The sequence below is a fragment of the Leptodactylus fuscus genome, chromosome 1 (assembly GCF_031893055.1).
Source record: "Leptodactylus fuscus isolate aLepFus1 chromosome 1, aLepFus1.hap2, whole genome shotgun sequence".
In the NCBI taxonomy this organism is placed as follows: Eukaryota; Metazoa; Chordata; class Amphibia; order Anura; family Leptodactylidae; genus Leptodactylus; species Leptodactylus fuscus.
The window spans coordinates 247,832,948-247,860,192 of record NC_134265.1 but is presented as its reverse complement, the minus strand read 5'-3'; the positions used below and the strand labels follow the sequence as shown (position 1 = coordinate 247,860,192).

Below are 27,245 nucleotides of genomic sequence, written 5' to 3'. Positions count from 1 at the left end.
GGTGAATTGCAAGCTCAGAATGACGCGAACCTGGGCGGCGCTGTTCTTTTAAATTAGAGGTCACATGTTTTCGGCAGCCAATGGGTTTTGCCTACTTTTCTCAACGTCACCGGTGTCGTAGTTCCTGTCCCACCTACCCTGCGCTGTTATTGGAGCAAAAAAGGCGCCAGGGAAGGTGGGAGGGGAATCGAGTAATGGCGCACTTTACCACGCGGTGTTCGATTCGATTCGAACATGCCGAACAGCCTAATATCCGATCGAACATGAGTTCGATAGAACACTGTTCGCTCATCTCTAAACCTAACCAAGACAAGACCAAAGAAACTGGAGCACCAGAATAACAGTCATGCCCTACCGAACTGCAAAACGTAGACCACTCATGCCACGAGCGGACATAAGCAGCCCATGTGGCTGAACAAAGAGACCGACCCACCAGATTCAGGGCCCGCCGAACGCCAGGTCCCAGAGGTGTCCCGGGCAAGGGGTCCCACGAAGAGCCGCCTCTGGAGCCAAGTCCCGGAAACGCTGGAACTGCTGGCGAGAAAGAGCATCCGCAATAGAATTAGACACACCTGGGACATGGCGCGCGGACAGCCAAACATTAAGAGATAAACAGTTAAGCACCAGATGCCGAACCAGACAAATGACTGGAGGTGAAGAAGCCGTCAAACTGTTCAAAACATTCACAACTGACAAATTGTCGCACCAAAAACGAACCCGCTTATTACTAAACAGTGGCCCCCAAACCTCAAGAGCAGCAACGATAGGGAAGAGCTCCAGCAAGGTGAGATTGCGAGTAAAGCCAGCCTGTATCCATGACGCAGGCCATACGCCTGAAAACCATCGGCCCTGAAAATAAGCTCCAAAGCCGCAGCTACCGGATGCATCAGTATACAGGGAGAGATCAGAATTATCCCTCCAAGTATCCTGCCAGACAGATCTGCCATTATAGTGAGATAGAAAGGATGACCAAACTCGCAAGTCAGCTCTGTGCTCCGCGGTGATCCTAACAAAATGCGCCGGACCAGAGATCCCAGCAGTCGCCTGTGCTAAACGCCTGCAGAATATCCGTCCCATGGGGATAATTCTGCAAGCGAAATTTAATTTACCAAGAACTGACTGCAACTGGCGCAGCCGCACTTTCCGATAAGACATCAACTGATCAACCTTTCCTCAAATCCTCTAGTTTGTCCAATGGCAATCGGCATTCCATTGCAACAGAGTCAATTTCAATGCCCAAAAACTTCAAGTGCGTGGTCGGTCCTTCTGTCTTTTCAGGAGAGAGGGGGATGCCAAAACGACAAGCCACCTGTTGTAAGGTGGACAAAAGGACCGCACACACAGTCGAACCTGCAGGACCAATACAGAGGAAATCGTCCAGGTAGTGCAAGATGGAGCTCAACTGTGCATCCACTCGCACTACCCATTCAATAAAGGTGGCAAACCTCTCAAAGTACGAACAAGAAATTGCACAACCCATGGGAAGGCATCTATCCACATAGTAAGCACCCTCCCAACGAAAACCAAGCAAAAAGAGGCTATCCGGGTGAATGGGAAGGAGGCGAAACGCAGACTCCACGTCCGCCTTGGCCATAAGGGCCCCAGAACCGCAGCGTCTCACCCAATCCACCGCCCGGTCAAATGACACGTATGACACAGAGCAGAACTCCTCGTCAATACCATCATTTACTGACAGACCCTTAGGGAATGACAGGTGGTGGATTAGGCGAAATTTATTCGCCTCCTTCTTCGGTACTACACCTAACGGAGAAATATGCAGATTATGCAATGGGGGTTCAACAAAAGGACCAGCAATACGACCCAGCAAAAGCTCTTTAGCCAATTTGTCAGACACCACATCAGGACGCAAACGAGCCGACTTCAAATTCTGCCGACACGGCACAGAAGGTGGAACAACCGAAGGAATAACAAAACCATCCCTAAACCCTGACAACAGAAAATGGGCTGACTGGCGATCTGGGTACTTACTTAGGTAAGGAAGCATCGGTTCTAGAAGAACCGGTGTCCTCCCTTTTTGAAGCAGTCTCTGACTGCTTGGCTCGGAGCTTTCTGAAACACTGGGATGCTGCATGCGATCCCCCACAATGTGAGCATTCATGTTTGAAGCGGCAAGTGCCACCGAAGCGACATTGCCCTTCATTGAATTGCCAACAACACCCGGGACGTTGCACCGTGGAGGACGCCTGTCCCGTAGAGGACGCCCCAGTACCATACCGAAAAGGCTGAGGAGGTAGCCTAGCCGCCACCATAAGACGAACCCATAAATTTATGTCTTTCTGATCCCACTGAATGGATGGACGAACCGCCTTTCTCTGACGAAACTGCTCGTCATAACGGAGCCATGCAGTTCCCCCATACACACGATAGGCCTCAGCAATGGAGTCCTGATAACAAAATAAAGCAGAACAATTCTGGGGCGCCCTCTCACCAATAATGCTAGCTAGAATGTTAAAAGCCTGCGACCAATTTGAGAAAGTGCGAGGAATCAAACGATACCGTCGCCTTTCCTCCTCTTCCTTCTTGGATTCCGTCAGTTTGACCCGATCCAGGTTAAACTTCTCAAGAGGCAAGAGAGAAAATATTTCAATGTATTCATCTCGCCATATCTTCTCTCTAATCTCCTGTTTCACATGTGCCCCCAAGGGACCATCAAAGCAAACATAGATTTCTCCCCTAGCAGCATCATCAAGCCGAACCGGGTCAACCGACGCCTCCGCCTGCACAGGATCCCCTGCCCCTGCAAGAACAGGGGGCTGCGAGGGCAAAACAGAAGTAGACACTGCAGGAGGAGGAGCCGGACCCAGGGCAACCCATGCCACTGCAGGGGTAGGCAAACTACGTGACAAAGCATAACTATCCATAAAACGGCGAGCACAATCAAACAAATCAGATAACGGATCAAGGGGGGGGGGAGGAACAGCTGCAGGGCCAGTATGGTTCAGGGGAGGGGGGAGCCCTAACCGCGAATTAGGAATGAAATGCTGTGACTCACCAGGCTGGCTCCGGTGGAGCGCCGAGGCAGCCGCGATGTTGGAATCGTCCACCTCTTGAGGGTCGTCCCTGTAGTTGTCGTCCTCTTCACTGGCAGAAGATGGCAAATCCGGCAGATCATGGGTGGAGGCTGGACGGCCGCAGCGGACAGGACCACATCCAGCAGAGCCCAGGGGAACTGGATCCTGAAGCGCGGCCACGGGTGACCGCGGTAATCCATCTTGACACGACGCATGAGCAGCAGGCAGAGGATCCGGCATGGCAGAGGTGGAAGGAGGGGGATCCATCCCCCTCATGCTGGCAGAGGCAGTGGTACGGCGTACCCTGCCGTGCTTCCTGGAGGCTTGCGGTGCAGGAGAGGGAGAGCCCGTCACCCGGGCAAGACGTCTAGGAGGCTCCGCCTCCGCAGGCAGGGCTTCAGGCCTGCTTCTCCGGCTAGGCCACAATCCAGTCCTGGAAGTCGCGGCCGCGTCATCAGGCCGCGACGGTGTCGAGGGCGGGGCTCCAGAGGAAGTGGGCGGAGCACGGGCTTTGCGTCCGGCAGCGTGGGGAGGACCATGACGCCGTGCAAATGGATTCCGTCGGCCCTGGCCTGCCTCCCGGCTTGGAGCAGGATCACCGGAAGGAGGCACAGGAGCCGGCGGGTCCCGTGAGGGGCTCCGTGCACGGCGCCGCCGAACAGGAGAAGTGGACGGGCTCAGGCGCTGAGGTGGGCGGGACGTCCTAGTCCGCCGGGCAGCAGCTGGAGGTGAAGGTGGAGGGAGGGCTGCAAGCAGAGTATCGTGCAGCCAAGCCGTGCCATGGAGGGCCGAAAGTCGCCTGATGGAGTCCTGCAGGATCTCATCGTCCGTCGGGGATGACATGATGCTGAAAGTCCCAGGTAAGAGTGACCAGCATCAGGGAGGAACAAAGGGGGGTTAAATAGGTCCTATAATCAAAACAAACACTCCCATTGCCCTGAAGATGAACCTAAATAGGAAAGTCACACAGAGGACATTAACCCTGACTGCGCTGCAGACTTTGCAAAGGCATGACAAGACAAATCCCTGTCATGGCGGGCCTCTGCAAAGTTCCTATGCTCCCGGCCCCAACTATACATTAGGATTGCAATGCATTGCATTCTTTTGTACAACCGTATTGTTTTGCAAGCTGCTGGATGCAGCCTGCAAAACTCATTACCATTAAAATAAAATTATATATATATATATATATATATACACACTGTGAAACACACACATTACCGAAGTGTATTAACTTGAGAGACCTCAGTCCCAAACCCTCTATGTACACTTTTGGAAAACAATGTATAGCAGCTCAAATAAAAACTACGTTAATCAAAAAAGCCTCACGTAGTCTCTCAATTACCCAACATTCATATCCCATACCTTTTACACACTACTAAAATTTCACCCGCAACTCTATTTACACACTTCTACAATCACCACAGACGAAGTCGCGGGTACCAGCTAGTATTATATAGTGGAAGGTCTACTGAGGAGCATATAATACAGTGCGGTGGGGGGGGGGGCGTAATGAGCATATAATACAGTGGGGTGGGGGGGTCGTAATGAGCATATAATACAGTGGGATGGAGGATCGTAATGAGGAGCATATAATACAGTGGGTGAGGGGTGGCGGAATCTGTTCCCAAATCCGTGGCATATTCCTCCATGTAAATGTACCCTATCATCCATGTCTTTTGCCATCAGAGAAAAGTCAATAAGGCTCCAGTAAACTTGTCAATTTCTACCAGCAGCCATCTTTTTGTATGGTCAGCATCCCCTGCACATTGGGGGAGTGTAAACTGTTTTGTGTTATGTTTACATGTGATTTCCTCTATGTAACCTTAGTGGTGGTACAGGAGTCCCCAGGTCTGGTAATATCTCTGTGTGAATGTTCTATTACTGTTTCTTATTCCTTTCTTTCCTCATTAGACTGGCCACCTAATGCTCTATTTTCCTACTATTTCTTGTCTTACCATCTGGGAACCATATACTAACACTAAGGAATTGTTCACGTTAACATGGATTTATACAGTGTTTTTTTGTATATTTACCTGCTGTAGTGGCGTTGCATTGGGGTGTGTCTGCCCTGATCTTATAAGAAGCAAGTCTGCAGCAACTCCAGGGTTTTATAGGGAAAACTGCAGAGGATTATGGGAAATGTCTAAGGTATAAAATGATTCCAATTTCCAGAAAGCTGGGTATGTGTGGGTGAAGTTCACATGATGAATAGTTTATGAGACTACAGCAGCCTGAGGTACAAGGTGTTTGTTGTACACACTATGGAGATTTTCTGAAGAATTATTTGTTTGTTAAAACTGGACTTCCTGAAATAAACTCCTTTAGGATTCTTTTCATCAATCAAGGTCCGATTGTTTTTTTTGTTTTGAAAAATCCCATGCTTCACAGTGAGGAGGACCATTCTCACTCCTGTTACCTTGACTATATGGCATCGTTATTACTTGGAAGCAAGTTACATGTAAGCAGCCACAGGCCTTGTATTTAATCCAGGAAATCCCTTTTATAACGTTCAGCCCTATTCAATGATGTTGAGTATCTGCAATGTGTCAGGTTTCGTTACATCAACATTTATTTGAAGGGCACAGAAATACAGGTACAGTACAGATGAAATATAAAGCTCAATTTCATTTGCTAAAGAAAGAATACATTTTATTAACTGTCTGGTAAAGCAAAAGTTTCTTTTTTTTTTTTTCTGAAAACTGGCAAAAAATAAAATCCGATATGCTTTTAGAATGACCTAGTTTAACCGTATAATTCAGCTGACTAAATGATATACCAAATGTTGTTTGTACAGACAGTCCTCTAGGGGGCAATATTGAGTAATGAAAGCCAGATCCTTAGTGTGGGTGGATGTAGTTATTGCAGGGAACAGTTCAAAGTTCCTTCTGTCTGTGTGGCCAGACTTAGTGATAGTCAGGGAGGTGAAAAGAAACCTCAGTCCATCAAAATCAACTGCTTTAGGCTTACAAACCAAGTTGCAGCGCTTCTCACTTCTGAAGACTCGGGATTGTGAGGTAACACATGTGCTCTTATTCTTTTCTAGCCATAAATTTTGGGTCATTTTTGACAAATCAATGATAACTCCCCTGACTACAATATGCATTAGATCACTAGATCTCTGAAGTCTTGGTGGAGTTTTTCTGTAACCCTAATGTTGCAGTCAGGCATGTTGTCACGATGCACTTTGTAATTTTTGGCAGTAGTGAGGTATATGACAGACGTGACGCTGGGACAGACAGGTTCTCACAGAGAACATTCATGATGTAGGCTACATAATGACTGCTTGTGCCTGTGTTATGTCCACATAGTCATTTCACACACAGACAGAACCATTCATTCACAGACATATACTTAAGCTGTCTGCCCCAGCAGTAAACATTTTTACATTTCTTATATTTTGCAGTTGAAATATTTTTATAAGGCACAATATATATTGACTATAGGTTTGTACCTAAAACATTACAGGATGTCTTTGTTCCCCATAGCAAACAACCTGCACGTATTTCATTTTTTATTTTGCTTTTGAAAAATGAAAGTTACACTGTGACTAGTTTCTACGGGTAACAAAGACAGGCTGCGGAGAATTTATTAACAAATCTACACTATCTATGTATTTTGTGGAGTCGGTGAGTGTTACTGTGGTCAGGGCTGGTTCTAGACAAAGTGTGGCCCTGGACAATATTAACAGCGAAGCCCCAAATGCTGATACAAACAACATCATCGTCTTCTGGTGGTAACACCTTTAATAAATTCTTTTCTGCCCCCTAAACAGTAATAACAAACCCCCTCATATGTCCAGACACAATTCTAATCACCACCTTTGTAACACCTAATAGATTTTTGCACCCAGTCCTCAGTTATTATAGGGTCCCCTTATAAATAATAATCCCTGCTTATAAATAATATTATACCTTTATCATTTCTAGTGCTCTTATAAATGATAAATAATATTACAACCTTATCAGTAACAGTGCCCCAATTAAAGGATAGTTACTGCTTAGAAATAGTGCCCTGTATCAGTAATAGTCCCCCTTTCTGTAACAGTCTCAGTAACAGTCAGTCCTTAAAAATAACACCGCTCCCTTGTAAATAATAGGCCCCTTTATAAATAATAGCACACTTAACAATTACACCACCCTTAAAAAAAGTTCCCTTCTCCACAGTATAAAAGGCTCCCTACAGCATCCCCCCAGTATAATGCTCCACAGTGACCCCACAGAGTATAATATGCTTCAGAGAAGCCCCTCTCTGTAGAATATACTCCACAGAGAGGTGTAATAGGCTAATAATAGGATAATAGGTCCCCCCACAGTCCAGAAGGCTATATCTCACAGTATCATAGGCTCCCCACACAGCCCCCCAGTATAAAGCTCCCCAGTGACCCCACACAGCATAATGTTCCACAGTGGCCCCACGCAATATAACACTCCACAGTGGTCCCACACAGTATAACACTCCACAGTGTCTCCACACAGTATAATGCTTTACAGTGGCCCCACACAATATAATATGCTGTCCAGAGGACCCCCCAGTATAATGCTCCGCTGTGGTCCCACACAGTATAATATACTCCCCAGAGTCTCGAGCAGCTTCAGGTGAACTCATTGAATTTTGTATTGATGAATATTTGTGAGGTTTGCCCATGTGTTTCAGTGCTATTATTATATTTTGGGATCTCCCCGAGTATAATAATCGGAGTCCTAGGGAAGGTGAGGGAAAATAACAATTATACTCACCTTGCCTTACTTCTCCTGGGCATCCTCATGCTGCTACAGTTTCTTCAGTTCTGCCAGCGTTCCCCACATAACCCCTGAGGCCCAATCACAGGCTTCAGCAGTGACGCTCAGAATGTGTGACATCAGCTACAGGCCAGAAATGGCCAAAAGATTATGCCGGATGCCAGTGGCGTAACTAGGAATGGCGGTTGCCCGTGGCGAACCTTTGACTTGGGGCCCCCCTGACCAACGCCCCCCCCCCCCCACACACACACACACATTCCTGCGCGCACTATTATGCCCCATAGTTGCCCCTGCACACAGCATTATACCCCATAGTGGCCCCTTCACCCAGTATTATGCCCCATAGTGGCTCCATCACCCAGTATTATGCTCCATTGTGGACACCCATTAACAATTATTATATTCTGGGGTCTTTTCAGACCCCAGAGTATAATATTTGGAGACCGAGAGAGGGATACAAACATAAACACTGTTACTTACCTATCCCTGCGCTCCCTGCTGTCGGCTATCTTCAATAACGTCAGGGACGTCATGTGACCGGGGGTCTGCGTCATGATGCATAAGGACGCAGGCCCCGGTCATGTGACATCTGAGACGTCACAGAAGTAGGCCCCGAAGCTTTCGCTGAGCGTGGAGAGGTAAGTAATAATTTATTATCATTATATTCGGGGGTGTGAAAAGACCCCTGAGTATAATAATGATGTTTGCGGGGCCCGCGGTGTCACTTACCAATCCCGGCCCCTGCCAGGATCGGTAAGTAAGTAGGGCCTGTTAAAAAAAAAACACAGTGGTAGCAGCTGTCGCCGCTGCTTCCCCAGTAGTTACGCCACTGCCGAATGCAATGAAAGTGAAAATGTTTACTTTTACAGGCCTACCCTGGGCAGGGTTCTACTGGAAAGGGGCTTTGCAGCACATGACCCCGGGACCTTTCATTTATCAATGCGACTGCAGGCCAAGTGTGCCCCCCCCCCCCCAACTCTGGCCCTGAATGTGGTGCACATTGCTGCACCACATTGCAAATTGTGCGCCTCGCATGCCCCTTTTGTGAAGGTGAGTAAAGAGCAAGTCTGGTTGAAGGGAAAATACCATGGCCCTAGCCTCTTAATCATTCATATGTGCCTGATACCAGTTGGGGATTTTATTAAGAATGATGTAGGAGATACCAGTCTTAGGCTGAGGCCCTATGTTGCGAAAATGCAGCGTTTTATGTTGCAGATTTTGCTGCATTTTTTGAGCCAAAGCCAGGAGTAGATTGATCAGAGGGGAGAAGTATAAGACCTTCTATATATTTCTCATTTCTTTTGTAACCATTCTTGGCTTTAGCTCAAAAAAACACAGCAAAATATAAAACAAAAAAGCTGCGTTTTCACACCATGGGACCTCAGCCTTTTAGGCTTTAGGCCAGGGCCCCAAGGACCGGAAACACCGCGATTTGCCCGCAGCGAATCCCATCCCCACTTTGCGGAAAAGATCGCAGCCGTTGCGGACCCATAGACTTTCATTGATGTGATGCATTAGTGAAAAAAAAAGGCATGCTTCTGGTGTTTTTTGCAGGCCTACAGTCCATAAAAAAGCACATATGACGTATAACAATAGAAAATAGTATAGAAATTCAGCTCACCGTTTATCAGGCCAAGGTGCACGATCCAATGCTTCCTGGGTTGTGGAAGACTTGAGTAATCAAAAATACTCTTGTCTTGTATTCTTTCATAAAATTTTACTTTTAATCCATTCGTTATTCGTTAAAAATACATGAGAAAGTGCAGAAAAGTCAGAGAAAAAGTGCAAACAAAAAAATCTAATAAAAAACGCATATTAGCATATTAGCATGTTAGCTGATGCGTTTCAGGACCCTACTGTCCCTTAGTCATAGCTCTTGTGCACTTTTTTCTCTGACTTTTCTGCACTTTCTCATGTATTTTTAACGAAATGGATTAAAAGTTAAATTTTATGAAAGAATACAGACAAGAGTCGCGGATCTACCATTCTTTCTGAAGTACATATGACGTATGAATAAACACATTAAAATGAATAGATATGTATGGCATCCATGAAAAATGTGTGTTATGTATTTTAATGTATTTTATTCGAGCAGCTAAATGTTGCATAACTCTGAATAGCATTTTTAAGACATATTTACAAGCATTTTATTAGCTGAGTTACCCTTCCCACAGTGTTGTTAAAAACTGTCTGTTTCAATGTCATAAACTCACAGTATATTAAAAGGGTCATCACTTTATAATCAGTGGGGTTCTGACCTTTGGGACTCCCAATAATTATATGAATGAAGTGGTTGCAGTACTGTTTGAGCGCTGTCCCTTTCACAGTCTTTATCTGCAACGTGGCACTCCTGGCCTCCAGGGCCAGCATGGGGTGGGGGAAGTCTAGCCAATTGTCCAAGGGTTCTATCCCCAAAAGGGCCCTGGGATCCAGAGCACTAGGCTTTTGTTTGATGATTCGGATCAGGGAGCTGTTATGTACACCAATACTGTATAAACTGATCACCTATGACAGAGCAGATAAGTGTAAAGTCCCTGCTTTGCTATAGAAGACTAATAGCGACCCACCACAGGATATCAGTTTCTCAATGCAGGTCACTGAATCCTTTCATGACTACTATTACGTAATGATGGCACCTGCTCAGCAGCTGAGCGATGCCACCAGGAACTGTTACCAGCACTATGATACATCTGAAACCCACCTGACACCAAAACATCTAAGGAGATTCCTGACATATTCTGCCTGTTATCAACCCTTTCCTTCCCCCAGGAAATGCCGATATATTGTCACGACAGCCCAGCGCTAGATACGTTCCTGGGTTTAAATGAGGCCTGTAACAAAGGCAGGATCGTTCACTTAGGCTTATGATTTTGCATAAACTTAATCCAAAATAGTAAAAATCCAGCACAATGGATTATGATTTTGCATAGACTGACAGTCTGTATATGCTGCAATACATGTGAAAAAAAGTGAGAAAAAGCAAAAAAGGAAAAAAAAATTCACAACTATTAAAATAACAATAAATCTCTCACCCCCCCCCCCCCATTCCCACAAATTTCCTTTTCTCATACAATATCATTCATCAGGTAAAAAACTAAAAATAAATAAATTACATATTTGGTATGACCGTAACAACCTGTATAATAAAACTAAAACTTGCAGCACTTTTCTCTCTGCATTTTTCATGCGGAGAAGGGAACAGAATTCCCAAACATAGTACAAGCACTGGTGTGAACCCAGCCTTTGAGGTAGACTCTGTAAACTTTCTGTGAAAAGTGCTGTGGGGAAAACCTGCATGCTTGACTTTATCTCCCGGCAGATAGTGTCTATCATGTTGTTTACTTTAGTGTCAAAGGGAACAAACTCAAAATCAGTCTGTGGCCATTCTCTGCAACAGAAGACAGCAAGGGACATTAACAATGGTAATATGGACGTCCCTTTAGATGAAATGGTCAGGAGAAGTTAGGTGGAGCCACTGAATTCTAGGAAATGTTATGGCAGAGATTCAATTGAATGGAAACGCATGAAATACACGACGATGATGAGTTCTCCAGAGCTACAGGAGCTCTGTGCTCTGTGGCTAAAAGATAGTGGTCTTGAGAAAAGGAATCACTTCTGTGGCATGTATTTGCCCTGTGTGTTCCTCTTTACCGTGCAAAATGTTAAGAAGTTTGTGTTTTGTAAACATTGATACATTGCAGAATGAGGTGTGAAACACAAATTACACATTTACATGTCACAATATTTACATATGTTACTTGATACTAAAATCTAATTTGAAGACTGTGGGAATTCTTTTCACATACCAGTAGTGGGATGTTCAAGTTAAAGCTTACTTATTGGATTGTTTCCAGTATGATTGTGTTAGATAATCTTGTTACAACCAACCATTTAATTCATTATATAGTACGGTTGAAAAAACACATATGGCCATCAAGTTCAACCAGGCTATGGGAAAAGGTAAAACATTGTATGCATTTCCATAACCATCAATGTTATTTTTTTCGAAAAAGGCATCTGATCCTTTTTTGAAGCTGTTTGAAGTGATTAAACCTTTTTTCCCAGATGTAGGGAGTGCTCCCTTGTCTTTTGAGGAGATTTTACATGGTACAACTTTTCCTCATATTTTTTGTATGGACCATTTATATATTTATGCGAGTTTATCAAATCTTCCCTTAAATGCCTATTTCTCCACATTACACAGATTTAACTCCTTTAGGCCAGAGTTCAACAAGTCAGAAACGTCGCGATTTGCCAACGGAAGAAAGGCATTTTACAGTTACTGCAAATTGATGGGATTCTTGCGAAAAAACCACCGCGTGGACACACTGGTATTTCTAAAACTGGCGTGGTTTTGGAAATCGCAGCATGTCATTTATACAGTACCTATGGAAATGCCGGCAGTTTGCCCATAGATATAATTGAAACAAAGTCTGCAGAGGAAAATGCTGTGAACTTTCTGTTTAAAGCGCCGAGGGAAGAACTGTGATGCGTTGCCATGGTTTATTTCACAGCGCTTTATAGTTGTTGGTTGTCTTGTACCAGTCACTAGAGAATTCCTAAAAATATAGAATAGGGGTACAACAATGGCTGGAGTGACTTCTTTAAAGGGGCTCTATCAGCAAAATCATGCTGATAGAGCCCCACATATGTGTGAATAGCCTTTAAAAAAGCTATTCAGGCACCGTAAATGTTATATTAAACTACCCCCCCCCGTTTTAAAATAATACCCTAAAAAAGAATGTGATCTACTTACCGAACGAGCACGCTGGGCGGGCATTCAGGGTGTGCCGTCTTCTTCATCCACGCCTCTTCTTCCTCCGATGTCCTCGGGTCCCATCCTCCTCCGGCGCTCGTGAACGGACATTGATAAAAAAAAATGACCTGGGCACATGCCCCAGAAATGGGGCTCACCAGAGTGCTGCTGTTGCAAATAGCTGGTGTGAGGGTCCCTAAAGAGAGGTCATCAGTACTTAAAGGGGTTGGCCACTTTCAGACCAATATTGACAAACAAATGTACAATAAAAAGATATACAATTTTCCAATATACTTTGTGTATCAATTCCTCACGGTTTTCTAGATTTCGGCTTGCTGTCATTCATTCTGTTACTTCTAGAGCAAGGATGGGCAATTAATTTTCCCATGGGGCCACATGAGAAATTGTAACGGTTCTAGAGGGCCATGCGTGTCATGGCAAATTTAGCTCCACCCACTTCTCCGCTGACTTCGCCCATTCTCAATCATTTTTCCATGTGCCCTACATAGTAAAATCCTCCTACAGTCACCCTAACACTATACCCCCCACATTATAATGTTTCCCTCTAAATGTCCCACAGTATTAAGTCCCTCTCCTGGTGCCCCAGTATAAACCAGCAGAAACTAGAGGGGACATTAACCTGGGGCAGCTACCTCCCATGGTTTAATATCCTCCTCCAGCTGCCCCAGTTTAATGTCACGCTCCATCTGCCCCCTAGTTTAATGTGCCCCCTCCATGTGCATTCAGCTTAACTGCCCCCCTACATCTGCCCCTAGTCCTCCTTCTTGCTCACACATGCTGTCTCTTCTGTCTTTATCATCCAGCAGCCTCCATTGCCTGCAACTTGCATCAAGCACAGTCCCGTGTGGCTCTACCCACTAACGAGTCATAGCCTATCCTGGTGATAGGCTGTGATGACATCATCACAGGTCCTTTGAACATCTGCCCCCTAGTTTAATGTCCCCCCTCCATATGCATTCAGTTGAACTTCCCCCTACATCTGCCCCTAGTTCCCCCCTCTTGCTCACACATGCTGCCTCTTCTCTCTTTATCATCCAGCAGCCTCCATTGCCGGCAGCTTGCAGCAAGCACACAGTCCACTAACGAGTCATAGCGTATCCTTGTGATAGGCTGTGATGACATCATCACAGGTCCTTGAAAAAACTTCCACTAGCTATGCGGGACAGATAGAAGTAGTCAGAGGGCCGGATGTGGCCCGTGGGCCATACATTGCCCAGGTCTGTTCTAGAGGATAAAACTCTGACCATGGTCATGTGATTTATGGTCCATTGTCATGTGATGAGCACACAGGTGCTGCTCAGTAGAGTCACAGCACAATAATCAGAGAACTGCCTGGTAATCAGCTGTGCACCTGTGTGTACATCACATGACCATGGACCGTAAATCACATGACCATGGTTAGAGTTCTATCCTCTAGAAGTAACAGAATGAATGACAGCAAGCCGAAATCTAGAAAACCGTGAGGAATTGATACACAAAATATATTGGAAAATTGTATAAATTTTTATTGTACATTTGTTTGTCAATATTGGTCTGAAAGTGGCCAACCCCTTTAAATCCCAGAAAACTCCATTAATGTTGGCGTTCTTGGAAATATTGTCTCTTTATGGGTTACATAGAATGGCATGGTCTAGTATCTGACTATGAGCACTATACCTAACTGTCACAAGTAGTTGGATTACAACATTGTTGTATTATAAAATATAGCAATTATTGTAAAAGTGCACCTACTGAAAAGCAAAGTAAGCATTTGCAATTCTATTGATAATTGGTACATTGAATGCTTACTGTAGGTCTTACTTTATAAGCATACAAAAGTACAAACACAGAAAAAGCCTAGTATAAGACAAAGGGGCCCTACTTTAGCAGCACTTTAACAGGCACTTTATGCTGTCTATTACACTGTCGGTAAACTAATGAACATCATGGGTTGACTTTCTGCAGGAAAACCCAAAATAAAAAGTGAACACCCAACAGGATATCACAGCTTTATAGCAAAAAGGTTTTTCTTCATTATGAACATTTATGCTATAACCACAGGATATGCCATAAATCCTATTCTATCCTACTAATATTACAAATGTGAAAGTTTGTGTGTTTGGATGTTTGTTACTCAATCACATAAAACAGCTGAACTGATTTGAATGAAATTAGGCACATAGTTTGTAACCTCGATTAACACATAGGCTACTTTTTATCCCAGTAAATGACATGGCTTCACGACTGTTATGAATTTATGTTCACATACCATATTACATTGCTCTTGGCTGCAGCTTCTCTCAGGTTCTGATAAAGCCAGGTCAGTTATCTCCCTATGTAAACCCTCAGCTAAACCTCAGTCCATTCTGTACATGCATTTGCATATTATCTGATCTGCTCCAGGCAGTGTGCTGACCCATTGGATGAGAAAACAACTTTGATCCAAGTTGACAGTTTGCACATTTAAACATGCCGGTAAAAAATTCTAAAAGAGAGCTATAAAGGTAGTCAGAAGTCAATAGAGTTCTCCTCAAGTGGAGCTGAGAGGGATCATTGAAGCCAACAACACACTCATTATATGGCTTCCCAGCAAGCTGCTGAGGTGCTGGAACAATCATGGGCACATTGTGAAGAACAAGTTCAGCAGCAGGACAACTTGAGAGCTGCCGAAATGCCAGAGCAGGTGAACCATCAATGGCAGCAATTTGCTGAATATAGGCGGATCATCCATGCCAACAACACGCAGACGAAGCGGTGGGCAGAGGCTAGTGTTTTATAAATTCAGGTCCCATCTCTGGAGAGGTGGTCAAGTGTAGTCTCAAGATACATGTTCTTGAGAGGTATTCCCTGTTGTTGAGATAGGTGCACATCCCAGATATGGACCCACATCTATTAGACATTTATGGTATATCCTGTTGATATGCCGTAAATGTTTCAAATGGGCAAAATGCTTTTAATGAGAATAATGTCCTAAATGTGTCTACCAGCACAGTCCCATGCTTGAATAAATAAGGTACATTAACAAACTAATAAACAACCTACATACTGCATGTAACCCCAAATACACACTAAATATAACAAAAAAAATTTTTTTTATTATGTCAATAAATATACCAACAATTACCTATTAAAAAGATGCAAAATCATATTAAAGGTAAAGGATATGGCAGTTAACAGAACCTACCAACTTCATATTTAAATATACAACCACAATAAATATGGTGCAAGATCAATAAATATAAATCTCATAAATAACCATATTAAATATATTAAGTGAATTTACTTATACATATACATAGTCAGTTATACCAAGAAACTGCCACGACCTCCACCTGCAGCCCCTATGGGTTATTCAGGTTTGTAGGTTGTGTCAATATGGAGATTTTAGCCTATATGAAAGGAACATGGAGAGTGAGGGGTTTTATCTCTGCATGGGACTAGCATGCAATGCTAGTAGATGTATAATGTGACACAGACAAAGAATTGTGTTGTGGATAGCATTTGGCATGACTCATACAATAGGGAAATAAAGTGGTGTAATTTGAATGTGCAATTTCTCTGTGTTCACAGCACAAATACAGTGTATATTCACAAGGTTTGGAAATAAGCTATGACTAAATCATGATAGCTGCAAAATTTCTGAAGCAGGGGTGAATCATACCTTACGGCTGTGGTGGAGGTCACGGTCTTCATCAGTATACTTGTTTTTTGTTGTTTATTTTTTCTACTGTTCTTTGCTTATGCTCTGCGTTACCTGGTTGATTTACTCCTATATGCTGCATGAAGTGGTTTACTTCAGGGGTCCCCAACTTCCGGCCCGCGGGGCATGTTGCACCGCTCCACGCACCACGTGCTCCACAACACTGACGCTTGGTTGTTGCTCATCGGTATAAGATGAGCAAAGTGTGAGGTTGAGCCGGGACCCTCTCTATGTCCGGGATTCTAGTACTATGCAGGACATGCAGTGGGTCTTGCCTCCAACCAGCCCTTGCCTACCAAACTTTGGGCAACTACATTACACGTCACTTGTCCCTGTGACGTGTAATGTAGCTGTAGTGAGGCTGTAGTGAAGTTAATAGCAGCATTAGGAGTGATATCCGTCATCAGTATCCATCTTCATAACAGTGTCCGTCATCAGTAGCAATCTTCATAACCTGCAGTGTCCGTCATCAGTAGATGTAGTAAAGTAGTAAAAATTATTTAGTTTGCACTTTCTCTTGTGTTTTCATATGTACATGATTGTTATTCACCCCCATGCTTAACCCTGCCCCAACCACACCCCTTCCTGCCCCCACCGGGCCATAGAAAAATTGTCTTGCTGAAACTGGTCCCTGGTGGAAAAAAGGTTGGGGACCACTGGTTTACTTGACACTTTAGCACATATTTATACTAGTGGCAATGGCACATTGCACTTTATCTTATTTTGACTTTATATTATTAATTGGTATATTTATATATTTATTTTTTATTTATATATGTATCCACTGTAGCTTATTTAATTTTTAATAACGTTTACTTTATTGGCTATATTGAGATATATGTATTATATATTTTCATGAATTTGCCATTGTTTTCCAACCGCAATCTCTAGCAGATCTGTGTTTTTGGGCCTAATCTGGAGCAGAATGTTGCTCCGGAATGCTGATGCATTTCATCGGCATCCCGTCGCGCCTAGCCATGCGGAATGTTCACACGTGGAAAACAAATTCCACCGTGTGAACATACCCTTAGCATACCATAGTGTTAGCCAAGCTAGTGTATCGCAACTTGATGCTAGCGTTTAATGGTTATGTTGTGTAATGTGTTAGAGAACATTATGTACTTTATACGTTATAACAATGATTCGCCATGAGTTTCACTGTGGGAGAAGTGGTGTGTTGCTTTCCCATGGTGTCGCTTGCTTGGCATGAAGTGCTACCTCCGATACCCAGGGCAGGAGATGGCATCCCACATTCTGTAGGTCAAGGAGACAGCTTAAGGCAAGATGGTTTGCAGGAGCTGAGGTCAGCTTGTTGTCGAAGGAACATTTAGGGACATTAGCCAGCAATGCAAGGTGGGAAGGGACAGCTGTGCAATATGGTAGCAGCAAGGAAAGCAATATCTACTCTGGGCACCTCATGGTTTCTGAAGCACCTGGTGAGCAAGAGACAAGAACATGCAGCACTGGGCAGGGCATCTGCAACAACAATGTAAATGCATTGTTCACTCACATAGCCCAGAGGCCTGAAGAAGTTACTGTTCTACCCTACTGTAAGAGTCAATCTAATACCGGACCTGCTTTACTTCACCATTTTCATTAAGGAGGAATCCAGAGGTGAACCACGTGCCTTGTGTGTGTGATGTCTATTACTTGCTGGAGCTCCGATGTGCTGCAGTGGGTGACGTGTCTGGGTGGTGACTTTGCAAGGACAGAGAAGCGATGCATTACCTACTGTGGAAGGAGGGGGAAGCGCCATATTGACAGAACGAGACTGGTGAATGCATGTCAGCAATCTCACATTGCAGGAGTACAAAGAGAAGAATAAGTCTCCAGGGACAAGCTTCCATTTAGAAGAATATACCATTTTGCAAAGGGTGTCTAGAGACAGTGTTGTTAAAGACAATTGCAGAATTGAGACTAGAAAGTAGCTGTGGGCCGTTGAACCAAAGTATTGGTAATGCCAGTGAAGCAGACAGTTACTTGAGACCTAGTGGATGCTAAAAATAATGAGAGATTTGTGTGTCACTTTACATAGCCCCTCCCCTAAAATGTAAATAAAAGCTAATCAAAACATTATATGTACGACAAAATGGTGAAAAATGACAGTACAGCTCATCTCACAAAGAATAAGCCCTCACTTAGCTATGTCGACAGAAATATTAAAAAGTTAGTTTTGGAAGACGGGGAGCAGTGGTGTAACTAGGAATGGCAGGGCCCCGTGGCGAACTTTTGACATGGGCCCTCCCCCCAACCGACACCGACGCCGAAGACCTCGACCGACCCCCTCCTCTGCACTCTACTATGTCCCTTAGTAAGCCCTGCACACAGTATTATGTCCATTAGTGGCCCCTGCACACAGTATTATGTCCTTAGTGGCCCCTGCACTGCAGCGGTAGCGGCTGTCACCGGGCCCCCTAATGGCCTGGGCCCTGTGGCAGCCGCCTCCGCTGCCTCTATGGTAGTTATGCCCTTGACGGGGAGGGAAAATATGAAAAAGTCACCGAGCATTAACGTACAAACAGAGTTAAGGCGGAGTCCCACTGAGTTGAAACGTTGCAGAAAAGGCGGTGCAAAAGAAGACCATTTTGTCGCTGAAAATGAAGCAGAGTATTTTTTGCGACATGTGAATAGCTGAAATGCGCAGCAATGCAGCAGTCTCAAATGCAAACAGCAACTATGCCCTCACTCCTATTGATTCCTATTACTAATCTGTCTATGAAATTGCTTAAATTCCTATTGCTATTTGAAACTGTGAATGCAAAAGCCTACTTCTTATATCACAAATAAAATCTGTTTCCCCTCCATTCAGCCAGAGAATCATTGGAAGACTAGACTAGACTAGAGTACAAATGGCCCTATTGGTGATAGGTTTCAGATTGGTATACCTTCAATCTAAGGTGGCCGTTCACATCAATGGCCAACATTGTGGGTGTCACATGCTGACATCATGACACCATATTATCATGCATAAACATGCTTGAAATCTAACCGTGCCATCTTACTACACCATTCGATTACCAGATGTGACACTTGGTGTAAAGGTGTATCACAATATACTGTCATGATGTTAGCCTAGAGTTGATCATTCATAAACACCATATTGAAATCCCTAATACAAAAGAATCATTAATGTAATTTATCAAAACTTGGTTACGATTAGTGTATTACAGTAATAGTGTCACCAATGAGGTGAATAATAATAATAATAATAATAATAATAATAATAATAATAATAATAATAATGGACATACCGCTACTAAGTTTTACACTAACATAGGGGGTAATTTTGAACATACACAAAAAACAACCTATTGTAGTCAATTAAACTAAGTGCTTTCAAATTGCATGGACCCATTATCAAAAGATAATTATGGATGCTATATAAACATCATATACTGTACTAATAAATTATAGAATACTGTAACAATGGTGTAAAAATAGGCCAAACAGAAGTACCAAAATAAGAATATAAGACTATTGGCCAAAGGAGGCCACTGTATGTCAAATGGAAGATGAGAAAAATAACCAGTCAGTTGAAACAGGAAAATTATAGCATCGTATGAAAGTCTAGCGGGGCGAACATCCTAATCCTATACATCAATTCTCCCTACTTTTGTAAAATTCTCTTAATCCAGTCACATTTCCATCAATGACTAAACAAATTAGCATAGGTGGGGACACAAGGACTGTCTATTGCAGAGCGCCTGATCTGGTTTAGAAATTTACCATGAAACAGGAAGTAATTATGTGTTATGTTGTAAGAATTGAAATACCAAAATGATTATGATTTGTGAATGAGGTGGCCCTTTAAGTGCTCTTCAGGTCAAAAATGTTGTGAGGGATACTGCTATATAGGGATACTGCTGTATAGGGATACTGCTATACAGGGACACTTCTGTATAGGGATACTGCTGTATAGGGATACTGCTGTATAGGGATACTGCTATATAGGGATACTGCTATACAGGGACACTTCTGTATAGGGATACTGCTATATAGGGATACTGCTATACAGGGACACTGCTGTATAGGGATACTGCTATATAGGGATACTGCTATACAGGGACACTGCTGTATAGGGATACTGCTATATAGGGATACTGCTATACAGGGACACTTCTGTATAGGGATACTGCTGTATAGGGATACTGCTATATAGGGATACTGCTATACAGGGACACTTCTGTATAGGGATACTGCTATATAGGGATACTGCTATACAGGGACACTGCTGTATAGGGATACTGCTATATAGGGATACTGCTATACAGGGACACTGCTGTATAGGGATACTGCTATATAGGGATACTGCTATACAGGGACACTTCTGTATAGGGATACTGGTGTATAGGGATACTGCTATACAGGGACACTTCTGTATGGGGATACTGCTGTATAGGGATACTGCTGTAGAGCTCCTCCACATTATTGGAAGGCAATTTAGTGTTATTCTAAAATATAACATCTACAGTTTATTTAGTAAATCCATAGACAAGATTTTCAGAGATGTAAATTGTAGAATCTTTTCTGCCACAATGGCCCTTATGTACAATTTGTAGAGCATATAAAGTGTGTATCTATGGGGTTTCTCTGTAGCATAAACATACACACATCCTTAGATATAAATCTGTTCACTAGTTCCACAAATATTAGCTTCTCTAATTCCACCTGGAAGTCCTCAGTAGGGTTCTTAAATAAAACTAGACACTGTAAATTCATACTGATGAATTGTAACATACTGTTAAGACATGTACAAATTATGATTTAATACAACTTAGTTTTCCACATTTTCAGATGATTTTAATAGACTCATAAGGCCTGATCCCATTTCTACTTATGTCTTCATGTCATCTTTTGTTAGATTGGTGTACATATTGGGGAACCTTTTATAAGACTTACTCAATTCCTTGTAACAATAAAAATGTCAGTAGATTGTGTATGAAATAGAGGCAGGGTCTCAGTACTTTCCAGTCTAAGGTCAGTAGGGGCTATACATTTCTTTCAAGCATTTCATTTCGTATCTTCTAAGTCATATTGTTTGTATAGTTTATGCCATTTGAGTCTTCCACAAAAACAGATTCAAATCTTCTTCCCTTACCTAACATTGCCTATCGATAAGAGCAGAAAGCATAGATGAAAAGAGAAACTCTTTGTCATATCAGTACCCCCTTACCTAAGCGATATGATGGATATGCCAAAAAACTGCTAAACATATTACCCTTAACAGTAATAACAAGAAACATTTCTAATGTGCTTTTATCACAATAGACTCAAAGTGCAGTCCAGTTGTTAACTAACGCTGGGTTCACACTAGCGCCTGGACTCCGTTTTCAGGTTTCCGTCTTCTGCAAAGCTGTCAGACTGGGTCCAGCCGTGAGCGCTGGTGAGCGTTTTATGGTGTCCACTGTGAAACCGTTTTTTTTTTAAACCGGACACAGAGTACTGCATGTCCGACTCTGTGTCCGGTTTAAAAAAAACGGTTTCGCGGCGAAGAACATAAAACACTCACCGGCGCTCACGGCCAGACATCTTTCAAACCCATTCAAATGAATGGGTATGAAAGAGTCCTGCAGCTTTCCGTCTCCTGCTCTGTTTTGTGCAGGAAACGGAAACCTGTATGAACGGAGAACGGGCGCAGATGTGAACGAACCCTAAATGGTATTTTTCACTATTATATGTATACCGTGGGTGTTGTTTTTCATCAAATGCCAGACTAAAGAGATGTGTTTTGAGTCTTGATTTGAAATTGTTAAAGGATGAGATCTCTCTGAACAATCTGGGTAATGCGTTCCAGAGAACGGGGGCTTCATGGCAGAGGGCTTTGGCCCCAAATTGTTTGACAGCACGGATAATGGGGCTTCAGAAATTCTATGGGGTTACAGATGTAGTCAGGGCCTAAGTTGTTTATGGATTTGAAGGTCATCAAGCAAATGTTTAAAAGTTATTCTCCATTTCACAGGAAGCCAGTGCAGTGTGCAGAGGATGGGGGTTTATGGGAGCATTATAGGGCATTACAGCGGCCCAAACATGAAGTTATCAAGGCATAGACCAATGTGGAGAGATTTTCTGTCTGAACAAGGTCCTTGATTTTTGCAATGTTCCTCTGGTGGAAGTACAAAGATTTGTAAGTTTTAAATATAATTTGAGCTTTGTGTTTCCTAGGGATAGAGGCGATGAATGTATAAGTGGCCATTTTGCTACTAAGCATTGGCCTCCAACCATGAGAACTTCAGTTTTGTCTAAGTTTAGGTTTAGCTAGTTGACATTAGTCCATTCTTGTAGTTAAGCTAGGCATTAGTTCATGGCTCGCTTGATGGGTCATTGACTCCAGGCTTGAAGAATATGTATAATTGGGTATCCTCTGCATAGAAGTGTTATCCTAGGTTATGACTCTGGATTAATTTGTATAATGGAAGCATGTAAACTTCAAACTAGCAATAGTATAGTACCGAGCTGTGTTGAACTCCATATTTTGAGCGGTCTAGCGTTGATGATGACGAGACAAGAGATACTTTTTATGTCTATTCCATAAATTCCACAAAACTCCTTGAATCTACGTATTAGGATGTTATGGTAAACTGTGTCAAATGTGGCTGAGAGGTCTGAGAGAATTAGAATATTGCATTCGCCCCTGTCCCTGACCATGAGCAGGTCATTTAGTACCTGTGTGAGTGCTGGGTCATGATGCCATCATCAGATAGTCTGGTATCTAGTTGGATAGCAACTGTCTTTTCTTTACCTTTCCTTTAGAAGGGTAGGTTAGAGACAGGTCTGTAGCTAGTCAAGGCATCTGGTTCCATGGAGTGCATCTTTAGAAAGGGCTTGATGATAGCTGTTAGATCGCACTCTGCATAGAACAGTTCACTATGTTCTTGGTTGCCGGATTGCCGGAACATCCCAAGAGAAGTGATGTTGGGCATGGGTCTAGTTCACATGTTGTTCTGCGTAGGCTCCAAAGGATTTTTGTGATCTTTGTTACATCCACATGACTCAACTTGAAGAGGACCTTTCATGTTCTTATGCACTTGCGGTTTTATATACTGCCAGAAAGCCGACAGTGCGCTGAATTCAGCACACGGTCAGCTCTCCAGTTCTGTGCCCCATGACTGGAGATATCAGTGCAGTCTAGTGTTCCTTACAGCCCAGCTAGACTGTCAGGAATGCCCTTCTGACAGTGGGCAGAGATCGGTGTGTTAGTTTTAATATCTACAGCGCCAGGGCACATAACAGATGCACTTTAAAGGGGCTCTATCAGCAAAATCATGCTGATAGAGCCCCACATATGCGTGAATAGCCTTTAAAAAGGCTATTCAGGCACCGCTAAAGTTATATTAAACTACCCCTCCAGTTTTAAAATAATACCCTAAAAAAGAATGTGTTCAACTTACCGAACGTGCACAGGGGGCGGGCATTCAGGGTGCGCCGTCTTCTTCATCCACACCCCCTCTTCCTGTGATGTCCTCGGGTCCCGTCTTCCTCCGACGCTCGCGAACTGACATTGCTAAAAAAAAATGGCCTGGGCGACTTGCGCAGTCGCATGCTACTTCTACTACGGCTACTGCGCATGCGCCCAGGCCATTTTTTTTTTTAGCAAACACCGATCTCTGCCCACTGTCAGAAGGGCATTCCTGACAGTCTAGCTGGGCTGTAAGGAACACTAGACTACACTGATATCTCCAGTCATGGGGCACAGAACTGGAAAGCTGACCATGTGCTGAATTCAGCGCACTGTCGGCTTTCTGGCAGTATATAAAACCGCAAGTGCATAAGAACATGAAAGGTCCTCTTCAAGTTGAGTTAAGTGGATGTAACAAAGATCACAAAAATCCTTTGGAGCCTATGCAGAACAACATGTGAACTAGACCCATGCCCAACATCACTTCTCTTGGGATGTTCCGGCAATCCGGCAACCAAGAACATAGTGAACTGTTCTATGCAGAGTGCGATCTAACAGCCATCATCAAGCCCTTTCTAAAGATGCACTCCATAGAACCAGATGCCTTGACTAGCTACAGACCTGTCTCTAACCTACCCTTCCGAAGGAAAGGTAAAGAAAAGACAGTTGCTATCCAACTAGATACCAGACTATCTGATGATGGCATCATGACCCAGCACTCACACAGGTACTAAATGACCTGCTCATGGTCAGGGACAGGGGCGAATGCAATATTCTAATTCTCTCAGACCTCTCAGCCACATTTGACACAGTTTACCATAACATCCTAATACGTAGATTCAAGGAGTTTTGTGGAATTTATGGAATAGACATAAAAAGTATCTCTTGTCTCGTCATCATCAACGCTAGACCGCTCAAAATATGGGGTTCAACACAGCTCGGTACTATACTATTGCTAGTTTGAAGTTTACATGCTTCCATTATACAAATTAATCCAGAGTCATAACCTAGGATAACACTGCTATGCAGAGGATACCCAACTATACATATTCTTCAAGCCTGGAGTCAATGACCCATCAAGCGGGCCATGAACTAATGCCTAGCTTAACTACAAGAATGGACTAATGTCAACTGGCTAAACCTAAACTTAGACAAAACTGAAGTTCTCATGGTTGGAGGCCAATGCTTAGTAGCAAAATGTCCACTTATACATTCATTGCCTCTATCCCTAGGAAACACAAAGCTCAGATTATATTTAAAACTTACAAATCTTTGTACTTCCACCAGAGGAACATTGCAAAAATCAAGGACCTTGTTCAGACAGAAAATCTCTCCACATTGGTCTATGCCTTGATAACTTCATGTTTGGGCCGCTGTAATGCCCTATTTATAGGTCTTCCAGATAAACAATCCCAACATGCTCCCATAAACCCCCATCCTCTGCACACTGCACTGGCTTCCTGTGAAATGGAGAATAACTTTTAAACATTTGCTTGATGACCTTCAAATCCATAAACAACTTAGGCCCTGACTACATCTGTAACCCCATAGAATTTCTGAAGCCCCATTATCCGTGCTGTCAAACAATTTGGGGCCAAAGTCCTCTGCCATGAAGCCCCCGTTCTCTGGAACGCATTACCCAGATTGTTCAGAGAGATCTCATCCTTTAACAATTTCAAATCAAGACTCAAAACACATCTCTTTAGTCTGGCATTTGATGAAAAACAACACCCACGGTATACATATAATAGTGAAAAATACCATTTAGGGTTCGTTCACATCTGCGCCTGTTCTCCATTCATACAGGTTTCCGTTTCCTGCACAAAACAGAGCAGGAGATGGAAAGCTGCAGGACTCTTTTATACCCATTCATTTGAATGGGTTTGAAAGATGTCTGGCCGTGAGCGCCGGTGAGCGTTTTATGTTCTTCGCCACGAAACCGTTTTTTTTTAAACCGGACACAGTCGGACATGCAGTACTCTGTGTCCGGTTTTAAAAAAAACGGTTTCGCGGCGGAGAGCATAAAACACTCACCAGCGCTCACGACCGGATCCGGTCTGTGGTTTCCGTCTATCAGCACATGTGGGGCTCTATCAGCATGATTTTGCTGATAGAGCCCCTTTAAGGGGTGAAAACTGAAATTGACAGAAGAAAAAGCCATATCTGCAGCACTTGTTCATCCACTAATTTCAGGTAGACATTGTGGCAGAGAGCCTAATGGAAGGAAGTTTAGAGAGGTTCTTCAGGCAGAAAGCAGCAACAGCAATTTTGGATGGTTGCACCTGGGAACTGATGCCACATATGAACAAACCAGTATATTACTTGCATTGGACCAAGGACCTTCAATTTTGACCTTGGCCTCACAGCACAGCAGATCTAACTATGCGAGATAATTTTTCATTTTGTACTAATGTTCAGTTTTAGTTAATATGGAACTAATTTATCTAATGTTTACAAAGTGTTTCATAATGAGAGTTCACATGATCTGCCCTGATGCCTTTGTCTACTGTGCTCTCTATTGTTTGTGTTTCTCCCTTTTTCTTGGCACAGAGAATAGAAAGAGCATTTGAATTTGTCATACCAGTATCATAGTGTTTCCAACAGACAGCTTTGGTTAGTAAGAGCTTAATATATGTGCCTTTACACTATTTTCCTTCTGAGTAGTCTCAGAGTTATACAGTTACCACACCTGTTGTTGCTGGCATGTTGCTGTTCCTGGGTGCAGGAGCTTGAAGTTACATCTCTGACTCCACCTTTCCTCAGAGATGGCCACCCAACTCCACCTCATTTACTATACCTGTGACACTACTGTTTGTGACACTACTGTCTGTAGGCATATCCGGAAAATCCGGCCTGATCTCATGCACTTTACTTTTCATAGAAAGATGATTATCTGTGCATTGTTTCAGTGGATTTTGGCCACAAAGGTATGTTTCTGCTCCTATTAATGGCCCCGGTACAGCATTATTATTGGTTTGAGAAGCATTTGGGACCAGGCAGATTCCCTTTAATATATAAGTGTCTGATTCTTTTGCAAATAGAACTCCAGGTAGAAGCACTCAATTCACTAACATGATTGAAAGACTCACAAGAAGACCCAGCAATCATTGATCGTGGTCAAAGTTGCCATGTTGCCTTAGTCTAATTCAACAAGTTACAGAGGTTAAGTTAATTGAGACAACGGACAACTTTCTCACTTTAATTCACATAATTTTATGTGACCTTGTTTCATGGATAGGAGTATTTAAATGTGTGAAGTGAGTATAGCTGGAGAATACAAAGGATACTGCATCTATCTGTCTGTGCCAGGAAATATAATGCCTATAAGTAAAAATTTAGCTCTAGAGTTAAAATCTAAACATATAGTAGTTGTTTCCTACAAAATAAGATACTTCCGCCAGGTTCACACTAGTGTTCGGGTTTCCGTTCTTCGGGTTTGCTTGGGGACCCGAATAACGGAAACTCTATTGGTTACCTGCCAAAATCCATGGACCTCATAGACTATAATGGGGTCCACTGGGCATCCGCCCGAAATCAGCCAATAGAAAAATCCTGCTTGCAGGACTTTTTCCTCTACATATTTTAAGCAGAATGGGGGACCGTAACCATACGGTATGTT

General features: G+C 43.3%; 1 protein-coding gene across 2 annotated transcripts in view; it reads left to right on the top strand.

The window, feature by feature from the left end:
- The first annotated feature begins 5,924 nt into the window (after window positions 1-5,924).
- Window positions 5,925-27,245, top strand: part of HPGDS (hematopoietic prostaglandin D synthase) — a 63,433-nt gene continuing 42,112 nt past the window's right edge. Inside the window, exon 1 of one of the 2 annotated variants that reach the window (XM_075265209.1) lies at window positions 5,925-6,044. The gene's annotated coding sequence lies outside the window, so the exon portion shown is untranslated. Of the gene's footprint in view, window positions 6,050-27,245 lie in introns of both variants that reach the window. The other variant, XM_075265200.1, reaches the window with a different exon arrangement.